The 12,003-nt window shown below is 46.0% G+C and overlaps 2 long non-coding RNA genes across 3 annotated transcripts; one reads left to right on the top strand and one right to left on the bottom strand.

Moving 5' to 3' along the window:
* Positions 1–250: 250 nt before the first annotated feature.
* Positions 251–1,801, bottom strand: LOC143793825 (uncharacterized). 2 transcript variants are annotated; one of them, XR_013220281.1, is made up of 5 exons: positions 1,391–1,801; positions 1,233–1,303; positions 1,070–1,138; positions 787–849; positions 251–696 (listed from the first exon to the last, which is right to left on the bottom strand). It is a non-coding gene; the product is annotated as an uncharacterized LOC143793825 (long non-coding RNA). The 2 variants fall into 2 exon arrangements; XR_013220282.1 differs by lacking the exon at positions 1,070–1,138 and having other exon boundaries at positions 1,391–1,797.
* Positions 1,802–3,407: 1,606 nt separating this feature from the next.
* Positions 3,408–3,893, top strand: LOC143793824 (uncharacterized). The gene is made up of 3 exons (XR_013220280.1): positions 3,408–3,480; positions 3,575–3,643; positions 3,864–3,893. It is a non-coding gene; the product is annotated as an uncharacterized LOC143793824 (long non-coding RNA).
* The last annotated feature ends 8,110 nt before the right edge of the window (positions 3,894–12,003 follow it).

Here is a 12,003-nt window from a genome sequence, read left to right as displayed (position 1 = left end):
CAGGCAAGGTATGTGTTTGAGTTGTGAAAGGGCTATGGCAGCCATAAAATTCCTTCCATTATCACTGACTACCTTGCCTGCCTCAAGATGTACACTGCCCAGCCATGACTGAGTTTCTTGCTGCAGAACTTCCGCGGTGTGTCTGTTGTCGCCCAAACACTTCATTTCAAACACGGCCTGCTGACGCTTCCCACTAGCTGTTCCGTAATGGGACACCTCGTGTGCAACACTGGCAGCTGCGGATGGAGTCAGATACAGGAATTATACACGGCACTCGAGGCTCCTGGGTGGTGCTCAAGTAAGGTTTCCAACCCGTCAATAAATTAATAAAAAACTTGGCACTCAAGAGTTCTTTTTGAAAAATGAAGAAATAATTGTTCGTTTATTGGTGCAACCAGTTCAGTAATTGATGATGTATAAACGTTTTCGGTCACAAGACCTTCATCAGAAACATCATATATGAAACTGAAATACATAATTTACAGAGAACGCCATATGTTACACAATATGGATCACATACAGAGGACCAGTATATGCACACAAGTAAAACGAGATAGAAAATCAAATGGGTGCTGGTTCTAGAGAAGTATATAAATGACAAAATTAATAATGATAATAGAGGGTGACAACCGTGGCGGTTGGAACGAATCCAGACGTGCTGCGTGAGTCGTGGAATTTCTCAAGCTAAAGAAAAAGCTGTGAGCGTGGATAAGGAGAAAATACAAGGCATGGTATAACTACTGTATAAAATCACAAAATTGCACCTAAATGACCAACAAAGGATACTAAGTAGCAGGTGATGATGGGTGCTGGGCCGTGGTATTGGGGACGGAAGTGCACAGTGAGCACCTAAAAGAAGAAAGTAAGATCGTGAGTCTGTCAGACTATCCCAATCAAAACCATATAGCACAGTAACAGTATATACAAGTGAAAGTGTATGTAGATATATCCGCAATAGAATGAATGTTGTCCAGACCTGCTGATACCACAGTGTAGAGAAAGGTGGACCTAGGCATGCCCCTGAGTTGACCCCTAACTGTATACCAGTATATGCATATCAATATAGTACCTGGAAGCAGGGCTGCAATAATGTATAGGCACAAAAGGCCTGCGTACAGGTGTTACCGGGCAGATGAACCTGAGGAATATGATGAGGGCAGATGATTATTGCCCACAAGAAAAACGCAGGATGTGGGTAATGGTAACCTGTATGGAGGGGTAGAACTAGTTACCTGGAGGCTCCTGGGGAGACTGTGAGGTGGGGCGCACTGGGGAAGCAAGGTCCCGCTGTAAAGGACTAGCGCTGGAAGAGAAATGCACAGTGGGAGATACCCCTTAGAAATGTGCATATAACAAAGAGGGAATGGAGAGAAAGGCCCCATGTATTTACCTTATGTATCCAGGTCCAGGGAACGCTGTGTAGCTGGAAGAACCAGAAGACGCTGTTTGCCAGCGTTACTTCCGGGTTTAAAAGCTCCTAGCAAGCAGGTCATGTGACCCGCCGCATCATAGACCATGTGACCGCAGCAGCAAGCTGCAGTTGCGCAGAGCTGATGAATGCTATGAGACAGGAGTAAGGGCTTTATTGCTATTGCGCCTGCGTGGATACTGCAGAGCTAAATGGATGATAGAAGGCAGGAGAGAGGGCAAGACTGCGCATGCGTGGATGCCATATAGGCAGCGATGGCATGCAATAGTGTGGTGAAAACATGGACACTATGGTGAATGGCAGCAGGCATAGAGGTTTACACAGGACTCATAATAAGGTGCCAATAGCAATAGCATGGTATGTGTAGATAAACTAGAGGAATAGCAGTGCATATCTACCACAAGTGGTGACACCGGTGCCCAGTGAGGTGTTAGCGATTCTAAGAGAAATAAAAGAAAACAGTATTAGACATGAATACATAATAAACTAAAAGGTACATATTACAGGAATGCAAATTACAAGAATACAAAAGAGCTCTAATACATTAGACAATTGGTATCATAAAAAAGCTGAGACATCATAGTCCCTATTGAGTCCCTTGGGTTCCAAGGTCTGCAGCGTGAAAATCCAAAAAGCCTCCCTTCTTTTGAGTATCTTAACACGGTTCTGGCCCCGCCTGGGGGGATCAATTTGCTCCAGAACCTGAAATCTGAGTTGGGCAATATTATGATTTTTTTCGACAAAATGGTGAGGGAGTGGGAGATGGGTCTTCTTACAACGAATGGTTGATTTGTGTTGGGACACCCTGTCCCGAACTGTTTGTGTGGTCTCTCCCACATAGGCCAGACCACACGGGCATTTGATGACGTATACTACAAATGAAGATTCACACGTATAGAAGCCACGGATGGGTATGGCCCTACCTGTGTGGGGATGAAACACTGAGGGGCCTTTCTGCACATGACTACACTGAAGACAATTGAGGCAGGGGAAAGTACCGCACTTTTGGGTTTGTAGGAAGGACTGCCTGGGAATGATAATGTCTGAGCCCACATCTGCTCTGACCAATCTGTCCTTAAGATTTTTAGCACGTCTGAAACAAGACAGGAAGGGTACTTTAAATTCTGGAATTTGTGGATAACTTTTTGAAAGTAAATTCCAATGTCTCCTAATAGTGGATTGTACCAGGCGAGAGAATGGATGAAAGGTCGTGACAAAAGGGATTCTTTTACATCCATCGGAGATATATAGATGACATCTTTTGCATATGGGATGGACCCCTTGAGTCACTCTTACTATTTGATGACCACATCAATCACATCTGGCCTGAGCTCAAATTCACCATCCAGCACGATACTAATAAGATCAGCTTCTTGGATACTTTGATTTTTCGAGACAGAGGGGGCTCCCTCGGTATTGATTTATTTACCAAACCCACTGACAGGAATGGGCTACTACACTTTAGCAGCTGTCATCCTCCATCCATAAAAAACTCCATCCCCAAGTCACAATTTCTTAGGGTCAATAGGATTGTTTCCAATGAGGATACCAAGAGAGTGAGACTGATTGAAATGGAGCATAAGTTTACAGCTAGGGGTTATCCAAAGGGGATCCTTACAGAGGCCAAACAAGATTTGACATCTAGAAAATCTACCGATGGATGTAAAAGAATCCCTTTTGTCACGACCTTTCATCCATTCTCTCGCCTGGTACAATCCACTATTAGGAGACATTGGAATTTACTTTCAAAAAGTTATCCACAAATTCCAGAATTTAAAGTACCCTTCCTGTCTTGTTTCAGACGTGCTAAAAATCTTAAGGACAGATTGGTCAGAGCAGATGTGGGCTCAGACATTATCATTCCCAGGCAGTCCTTCCTACAAACCCAAAAGTGCGGTACTTTCCCCTGCCTCAATTGTCTTCAGTGTAGTCATGTGCAGAAAGGCCCCTCAGTGTTTCATCCCCACATTTCTCTTCCAGCGCTAGTCCTTTACAGCGGGACCTTGCTTCCCCAGTGCGCCCCACCTCACAGTCTCCCCAGGAGCCTCCAGGTAACTAGTTCTACCCCTCCATACAGGTTACCATTACCCACATCCTGCGTTTTTCTTGTGGGCAATAATCATCTGCCCTCATCATATTCCTCAGGTTCATCTGCCCGGTAACACCTGTACGCAGGCCTTTTGTGCCTATACATTATTGCAGCCCTGCTTCCAGGTACTATATTGATATGCATATACTGGTATACAGTTAGGGGTCAACTCAGGGGCATGCCTAGGTCCACCTTTCTCTACACTGTGGTATCAGCAGGTCTGGACAACATTCATTCTATTGCGGATATATCTACATACACTTTCACTTGTATATACTGTTACTGTGCTATATGGTTTTGATTGGGATAGTCTGACAGACTCACGATCTTACTTTCTTCTTTTAGGTGCTCACTGTGCACTTCCGTCCCCAATACCACGGCTGTCATGATCTCCATGGCCAGAGAACTAGCATAAGCCTCAATAGGAACAAGCTCTTGGAAGATGTAACTGTACTGACCATGAACTAAACCTACCGCATCATCTAGAAGTAGCCAGGTAGCATGTCCTACTTTTTATCCCTATATGCCCAGCGCCGGCCGGAGAACTAAATAATGCTAGCAGAGGGAAATATAAGACCTGACTCACCTCTAGAGAAATGCCCAAAAAGGAGACAGAAGCCCCCCACATATATTGGCGGTGATATGAGATGAAACAACAAACGCAGCAGGAAAATAGTTTTAGCAAATTTGAGGTCCGCTTTCTAGATAGCAGAAGACAGAAAGCATACTTTCATGGTCAGTAGAAAACCCTAACAAAACACATCCAGAAATTACTTTAGGACTCTGGCATTAACTCATAATACCAGAGTGGCAATTCCTGATCAACAAGAGCTTTCCAGACACAGTAACGAAACTGCAGCTGTGAACTGGAACCAAAATACAAAAACAAAACATGGACGAATGTCCAACTTATCTAGTAGATGTCTGGGAGCAGGAACAAGCACAGAGAGGCTTCTGATAACATTGTTGACCGGCAAGCATCTAACAGAGAAGCCAGGTTATATAGCGACACCCAGATCTAATCAGAACAGGTGAACAGGGAAGATGATGTCACAAGTTCAATTCCACCAGTAGCCACCGGGGGAGCCCAGAATCCAAATTCACAACAGTACCCCCCCCTCAAGGAGGGGGCACCGAACCCTCACCAGAACCACCAGGGCGATCAGGATGGGCCCTATGAAAGGCACGAACCAGATCAGAGGCATGAACATCAGATGCAGTGACCCAAGAATTATCCTCCTGGCCGTATCCCTTCCACTTGACCAGATACTGGAGTCTCCGTCTGGAAACACGGGAGTCTAGGATTTTTTCCACAACGTACTCCAACTCACCCTCAACCAACACCGGAGCAGGAGGCTCAACGGAAGGCACAACCGGTGCCTCATACCTGCGCAATAACGACCGATGAAAAACGTTATGAATAGAAAAGGATGCAGGGAGGTCCAAACGGAAGGAAACAGGGTTAAGAATCTCCAATATTTTATACGGACCGATGAACCGAGGCTTAAACTTAGGAGATGAGACCCTCATAGGGACAAAACGAGAAGACAACCACACCAAATCTCCAACACAAAGCCGAGGACCAACACGACGGTGACGGTTGGCAAAAAGCTGAGTCTTCTCCTGGGACAACTTTAAATTGTCCATCACCTGCCCCCAGATATGATGCAATCTCTCCACCACCGCATCCACTCCAGGACAATCCGAGGATTCCATCTGACCGGAGGAAAATCGAGGGTGGAACCCCGAATTACAGAAAAACGGGGACACCAAAGTGGCAGAGCTGGCCCGATTATTGAGGGCGAACTCCGCCAATGGCAAAAAAGCAACCCAATCATCCTGGTCAGCAGACACAAAACACCTCAGATATGTCTCCAGGGTCTGATTAGTCCGCTCGGTCTGGCCATTAGTCTGAGGGTGAAAAGCAGACGAAAAAGACAAATCTATGCCCATCCTAGCACAGAATGCCCGCCAAAATCTAGACACAAATTGGGTTCCTCTGTCAGAAACGATATTCTCAGGAATACCATGCAAACGAACAACATTTTGAAAAAACAGGGGCACCAACTCGGAAGAAGAAGGCAATTTGGGCAGGGGAACCAAATGGACCATCTTAGAAAAACGGTCACACACCACCCAGATGACAGACATCTTCTGAGAAACAGGCAGATCTGAAATAAAATCCATCGAGATGTGTGTCCAAGGCCTCTTAGGAATAGGCAAGGGCAACAATAATCCACTAGCCCGAGAACAACAAGGCTTGGCCCGAGCACAAACGTCACAAGACTGCACAAAGCCTCGCACATCTCGTGACAGGGAAGGCCACCAGAAGGATCTTGCCACCAAATCCCTGGTACCAAAAATTCCAGGATGACCTGCCAATGCAGAAGAATGTACCTCAGAGATGACTCTACTGGTCCAATCATCAGGAACAAACAACCTATCAGGCGGACAACGATCCGGTCTATCCGCCTGAAACTCCTGCAAGGCCCGCCGCAGGTCTGGAGAAACGGCTGACAAGATAACTCCCTCCTTAAGAATACCTGTGGGGTCAGAGTTGCCGGGGGAATCAGGCTCAAAACTCCTAGAAAGGGCATCCGCCTTAACATTCTTAGAACCCGGTAGGTACGATACCACAAAATTAAACCGAGAGAAAAATAATGACCAGCGCGCCTGTCTAGGATTCAGGCGCCTGGCGGTCTCAAGATAGATCAAATTTTTGTGGTCAGTCAATACCACCACCTGATGTCTGGCCCCCTCGAGCCAATGGCGCCACTCCTCAAACGCCCACTTCATGGCCAAAAGCTCCCGATTCCCAACATCATAATTCCGCTCAGCGGGCGAAAATTTACGGGAAAAGAAGGCACAAGGCCTCATCACGGCGCAGTCAGAACTTTTCTGCGACAACACTGCCCCAGCCCCGATCTCAGAAGCGTCGACCTCAACCTGAAAAGGAAGAGTCACATCAGGCTGACGCAACACAGGGGCAGAAGAAAAACGGCGCCCAAGCTCCTGAAAGGCCTCCACAGCATCAGGGGACCAATTAGCAACATCAGCACCCTGTCTAGTCAAATCGGTCAATGGCTTAACGACATCCGAAAAACCAGAAATAAATCGACGATAAAAGTTGGCAAAGCCCAAAAATTTCTGAAGACTTTTAAGAGAAGAGGGCTGCGTCCAATCACAAATAGCTTGAACCTTGACAGGATCCATCTCAATGGAAGAGGGAGAAAAAATATATCCCAAAAAGGAAATTCTCTGAACCCCAAAAACGCACTTAGAACCCTTGACACACAGAGAATTAGACCGCAAAACCTGAAAAACCCTCTTAACTTGCCGGACATGAGAGTCCCAATCATCCGAAAAAATCAGAATATCATCCAGATACACTATCATAAATTTATCCAAAAAATCGCGGAAAATATCATGCATAAAGGACTGGAAGACTGAAGGGGCATTAGAAAGACCAAAAGGCATCACCAAATACTCAAAGTGGCCCTCGGGCGTATTAAATGCGGTTTTCCACTCATCCCCCTGCCTGATCCGCACCAAATTATACGCCCCACGGAGATCAATCTTAGAGAACCACTTGGCCCCCTTTATGCGAGCAAACAAATCAGTCAGCAACGGCAATGGGTATTGATATTTAACCGTGATTTTATTCAAAAGCCGATAATCAATACATGGTCTCAAAGAGCCGTCTTTTTTTGACACAAAGAAAAAACCGGCTCCTAAGGGAGATGACGATGGACGAATATGTCCCTTTTCCAAGGACTCCTCTATATACTCTCGCATAGCAGTATGTTCAGGCACAGACAGATTAAACAAACGACCCTTTGGGTATTTACTACCCGGAATTAAATCTATAGCACAATCGCACTCACGGTGCGGAGGTAGCGAACCCAGCTTGGGTTCTTCAAAGACGTCACGATAATCAGACAGGAACTCAGGGATTTCAGAGGGAATAGATGATGAAATGGACACCAAAGGTACGTCCCCATGAGTCCCCCTACATCCCCAGCTCAACACAGACATAGCTCTCCAGTCAAGGACTGGGTTGTGAGACTGCAGCCATGGCAATCCTAGCACCAAATCATCATGTAGATTATACAGCACCAGAAAACGAATAGTCTCCTGGTGATCCGGATTAATACACATAGTCACTTGTGTCCAGTATTGTGGTTTATTATTAGCCAATGGGGTGGAGTCAATCCCCTTCAGAGGAATAAGAGTCTCCAAAGGCTCTAAATCATACCCACAACGATTGGCAAAGGACCAATCCATAAGACTCAAAGCGGCGCCAGAGTCGATATAGGCGTCCGTAGTAATAGATGACAAAGAGCAAATCAGGGTCACAGACAAAATAAATTTAGACTGTAAAGTGCCAATGGGAACGGATTTATCAAGCTTTTTAGTACGCTTAGAGCATGCTGATATAACATGAGTAGAATCCCCACAATAGAAACACAACCCATTTTTCCGTCTAAAATTCTGCCGCTCGCTTCTGGACAGAATTCTATCACACTGCATGTTTTCTGGCGTCTTCTCAGTGGACACCGCCAGATGGTGCACTGGTTTGCGCTCCCGCAGACGCCTATCGATCTGAATGGCCATTGTCATGGACTCATTCAGACTTGCAGGCACAGGGAACCCCACCATAACATCCTTAATGGCATCAGAAAGACCCTCTCTGAAAGTAGCCGCCAAGGCACACTCATTCCACTGAGTAAGCACAGACCATTTACGGAATCTTTGGCAGTAAATTTCAGCTTCATCTTGCCCCTGCGATAGGGACATCAAAGTTTTTTCTGCCTGAAGTTCCAAATGAGGTTCCTCATAAAGCAAGCCCAAGGCCAGAAAAAACGCATCCACATTGCGCAACGCAGGATCCCCTGGTGCCAATGCAAAAGCCCAATCTTGAGGGTCGCCGCGGAGCAAGGAAATCACAATCCCAACCTGCTGTGCAGGGTCTCCAGCAGAACGAGATTTCAGGGACAAAAATAACTTACAATTATTTCTAAAATTCTGAAAGCTAGATCTATTCCCTGAGAAGAATTCCGGCAAAGGAATTCTCGGCTCTGATACCGGAGCATGAACAACAAAATCTTGCAAACTTTGTACTTTCGTGGCGAGATTATTCAAACCTGCAGTTACACTCTGTAGATCCATTATAGACAGGTGAACATAGAGCCATTCAAAGATTAGAAGGAGAGAGAAAAAAAAGAAAGACTGCAGCATAGACAGACTGGCAAGTGATCCAATCAAGAGCACACTAACTACTAGAGAAAAAAAAAAAAAAAAAAAAAAATTTCAGCAGACTTCTTATTTCTCTCCTTTCTCAGCCAAGGATTTTAACCCTTTAGCGGTCCGGTCAAACTGTCATGATCTCCATGGCCAGAGAACTAGCATAAGCCTCAATAGGAACAAGCTCTTGGAAGATGTAACTGTACTGACCATGAACTAAACCTACCGCATCATCTAGAAGTAGCCAGGTAGCATGTCCTACTTTTTATCCCTATATGCCCAGCGCCGGCCGGAGAACTAAATAATGCTAGCAGAGGGAAATATAAGACCTGACTCACCTCTAGAGAAATGCCCAAAAAGGAGACAGAAGCCCCCCACATATATTGGCGGTGATATGAGATGAAACAACAAACGCAGCAGGAAAATAGTTTTAGCAAATTTGAGGTCCGCTTTCTAGATAGCAGAAGACAGAAAGCATACTTTCATGGTCAGTAGAAAACCCTAACAAAACACATCCAGAAATTACTTTAGGACTCTGGCATTAACTCATAATACCAGAGTGGCAATTCCTGATCAACAAGAGCTTTCCAGACACAGTAACGAAACTGCAGCTGTGAACTGGAACCAAAATACAAAAACAAAACATGGACGAATGTCCAACTTATCTAGTAGATGTCTGGGAGCAGGAACAAGCACAGAGAGGCTTCTGATAACATTGTTGACCGGCAAGCATCTAACAGAGAAGCCAGGTTATATAGCGACACCCAGATCTAATCAGAACAGGTGAACAGGGAAGATGATGTCACAAGTTCAATTCCACCAGTAGCCACCGGGGGAGCCCAGAATCCAAATTCACAACACACGGCCCAGCACCCATCATCACCTGCTACTTAGTATCCTTTGTTGGTCATTTAGGTGCAATTTTGTGATTTTATACAGTAGTTATACCATGCCTTGTATTTTCTCCTTATCCACGCTCACAGCTTTTTCTTTAGCTTGAGAAATTCCACGACTCACGCAGCACGTCTGGATTCGTTCCAACCGCCACGGTTGTCACCCTCTATTATCATTATTAATTTTGTCATTTATATACTTCTCTAGAACCAGCACCCATTTGATTTTCTATCTCGTTTTACTTGTGTGCATATACTGGTCCTCTGTATGTGATCCATATTGTGTAACATATGGCGTTCTCTGTAAATTATGTATTTCAGTTTCATATATGATGTTTCTGATGAAGGTCTTGTGACCGAAAACGTTTATACATCATCAATTACTGAACTGGTTGCACCAATAAACGAACAATTATTTCTTCATTTTTCAAAAAGAACTCTTGAGTGCCAAGTTTTTTATTAATTTAGCTGCGGATGGAGTGATCGTGTGACAGCGCTCTGTGGATGAGCTTTCGCTTCTGGAGGAGGAGGAGGAGGTGGGGTGGCGAACGTCTACAGCCATCTGTTTCCTAGATCGTGGGCTAGGCAGAACTGTCCCACTATTGCTGTCCCCTGTGGACCCTGCATCCACGACATTAACCCAGTGCGCCGTGATGGACACGTAACGTCCCTGGCCATGCCTACTGGTCCATGCATCTGTTGTGAGGTGCACCTTCCCACTGACAGACTGCCTCAGTGCATGGACAATGCGGTCTTTGACATGCTGGTGGAGGGCTGGGATGGCTTTTCTCGCAAAGAAGTGGTGACTGGGTAGGTCATAGCATGGTACTGTGTAGGCCATCAGGGCTTTGAAAGCTTCGCTTTCAACCAACCGGTAGGGCATCATCTCTAACAAGATAAGTCTGGCAATGTGGGCGTTCAAACCCTGTGTACGTGGATGACAGGATGAGTACTTTCGTTTCCTAACAAGAGTCTCTTCTAGGGTGAGCTGGACTGGAGAGCTGCCTATGGTGGAACTAGCGGTGGTGGTTGTGGACATGGCAGATTGAGAGTGAGTTGGTGATGTTGGCCTACATACAGTGCTTCCTACCAATAACCTTCTGACTCCCTGACTGCTTTGGCCTAGCGACGATCCCTCCACATTTGCTGCTGGTGTCCTAACCGGTGGGCTTACAGTGAGGGAAGCAATGTTGCGGTGCTGACTACCTTCATTCAGACCTGGTGCACCAACGGTACGGGATGTTAGGTAGTTAGTCCAGGCTTGCAAGTGCATGCTGTTTAAATGTCTACGCATGCACGTTGTATTTAAATTGTTAAGAATCTTCCCTCTGCTAAAGGTCTTTGAGCATTTTTTACAGATCACTTTTGACTGATCATTGGGATCTTGGTCAAAAAAATGCCACACTGCACTCTTCCTACTATGGAATTCCTTTTCAGGCATTGCACGCTTTGCAACTTTCACAGGATGGCCACGCTGTCCTAAAACTGGTTTTGTCAAACGTTTTTCGCCTGATACGGGCCTGCCAGATGACAGCTGTTGCAATGTAGATTGGTGCTGCTGTGGATAACCCTCCTCTGCTTCTGAGCTACTGGCAGCGCCACCCTCTTCCCCCAATGGCTGCCAATCTGGGTCAACAACTGGGTCATCTATCACCTCCTCCTCCTCAATGTCATGTGCACCTTCCTCAGTGTCACCGTGTAAGGTGCTATAGCGTTCGGGACAGGGCACCATAGTCTCATCAGGGTCAGATTCTGGCTCAGCAAACTGCGAGGGCAATGTAGTGATCTGACTCAATGGAACAGCATCATAATCTAGCTGTGGCTGTGCATCAGTGCACTCCATGTCCGATTCTTCTAGTAATGGGCAGGGTACAATTTCCCTTTCTAACCCAGGCACGGTATGTGTAAAGAGCTCCATGGAGTAACCTGTTGTGTCGCCTGACGCATCCTTCAATTTTGGTTTGGGAGAAGGACACAAGGAAACGTCTTGTTCCTGAATGGAAGCATCCACTGACGACTGGCTGCTGTGACATTTTGAACTTTGGGAAGAGGAGGCCAAAGAGCTAGAGGCTGAGTCAGCAAGGAAAGCGAAAACTTTTTCCTGCTGCTCCGGCTTTAAAAGCTGTTTTCCTACTCCCAGGTAAGGGAGCCTTCGAGGCCTTGTGTAGCCAGACGATGATGCAGGCTCAACACCTCCAGCCTTAGGTGCTACTGTGCTTTTGCCACTACCACCAGATGCAGCACCACCATCAGTACCAGGTGACAACCCCTGCCCACGGCCTCTTCCACCAGACTTCCTCATTTTTTGGGGGGAGACACAGAACCACAACTCTGGCCCTGTGGTATAA

This window comes from Ranitomeya variabilis, chromosome 1 (assembly GCF_051348905.1).
Source record: "Ranitomeya variabilis isolate aRanVar5 chromosome 1, aRanVar5.hap1, whole genome shotgun sequence".
NCBI classification, from domain to species: domain Eukaryota; kingdom Metazoa; phylum Chordata; class Amphibia; order Anura; family Dendrobatidae; genus Ranitomeya; species Ranitomeya variabilis.
This window is presented reverse-complemented; position numbering and strand designations above follow the sequence as displayed.